General features: G+C 44.2%; 1 long non-coding RNA gene across 1 annotated transcript; it reads right to left on the minus strand.

The window, feature by feature from the left end:
• Positions 1-166: 166 nt before the first annotated feature.
• On the minus strand, positions 167-1,120 carry LOC112078176 (uncharacterized). Its single transcript, XR_002895612.2, has 3 exons — positions 694-1,120; positions 446-532; positions 167-329 (listed from the first exon to the last, which is right to left on the minus strand). It is a non-coding gene; the product is annotated as an uncharacterized lncRNA (long non-coding RNA).
• Positions 1,121-1,448: the final 328 nt, after the last annotated feature.

A 1,448-nucleotide genomic window follows, 5' to 3' on the forward strand; every position in this document is an offset into this window, starting at 1 on the left:
AGAGGAGATCTGGTCCTGGAGGTTCTGCTCAGAGATCCGACTCCTCACATGCTTCGCGCACGGCATCTGAACCTCGCCTCGCTGTGTGTGTGTGGTGTGTGTGTATAGGGGGATAATGTACATCAATGTTGTCAAACATGTGCAGTACCACACAACGCAGATATCAGTCATGATTGTGGCGCTTACTACACACACTACTAACACACCAGTGCATACACCCTCACCACACACGCACACCTGCTACCGRCTTTACACACCATATCTCTCACCTGTAATCTCTGAACTGTCCTGGAGTACTCCCTCTGTAGCAGGGCCAGTTTCCGCCTCAACTGGGGAGGGACACACACACATTTATCATGTTACTTGAGAAGGAAGGTAGGCCTAGGTACATGACATTTTTAGACCGCTTACACAGGGCCCTACTATATGTAAACAATACACCTACCTCCTCCTTGTCATCGCAATGGAGCACGCGCTCCAAATTATCCCCCATTCTAGTCACGCGATCCTAACGGTCACCTTTGACAGTTAGCTAAAACACAAGAGGTTTTCAAAAAAAAAACTATAGATTTAGCAAGTGAACAAGAATCATACAAACTAGCTAGTTAGCTAACTAGTGTTAGCTGACAACCTACTGCAACGTTAACTACCTCACATTTTCAGAATAGTAGCTAATTATTTGATAAAACATACCATTCAAAGACATTTGTTTCTGTATTTATCGGCGTCAATATGCTAGCTAGTCACGTTTTTTTGGGGGGGTGCAGGAAGGATTCCAATTCAGTCGCTGTTTTTTCTGGTTCAATCAATGAACAAAGCAGACCAGACCCAGCTGCTATCGCATTGGTGTCTATGGGATCGCCACCCTGTTAAGCAGACCGTAAATTGATACTTTTTTAAAACGGCCTTAGTGAACTCTATTTATTTATCCACCATTTTTGTKRAAACTCTCCCGCGACTTCACGGTCCAGACAAGACCAATGGATAACCGAAAATYCAACAGCCGGGTGACTGCTTCTCAGAAGGAAGGCTGGCGAGGGTGGAGTATATCTTCTTCTTCTTTGGTATCATGGCGTTCACACATTTTGTTTGTGCATGCCGCCACCTACTGTGCGATAGTGTGTGTTCAATCACGTTACATTTGTGAAACAAACAAAGAGGGAGAAAAAAATGGCCCACCAACCAACCCGACACCTGTATACCACAGAGGAGGCTGGTGYGAGGAGCTATAGGAGGARGGGCTCATTGTAATGGCTGGAATGGAATAAATGGGACGTTATCAAACATATAGAAACCACAGCTTGTTTGAATACTACACAATGAGTACATACTATTAGTTTATATTTTAGTATACTGTAAACGAACGGTATCCTTTCAGTTGAGAGTACTAGCACTTCGCCTGTCTACCGGAAGTTGATGCTGTTGCTATGCAACTTCTTGCTAGCTTT

Source organism: Salvelinus sp. IW2-2015, unplaced genomic scaffold (genome assembly GCF_002910315.2).
Source record: "Salvelinus sp. IW2-2015 unplaced genomic scaffold, ASM291031v2 Un_scaffold5362, whole genome shotgun sequence".
Lineage (NCBI taxonomy): Eukaryota > Metazoa > Chordata > Actinopteri > Salmoniformes > Salmonidae > Salvelinus > Salvelinus sp. IW2-2015.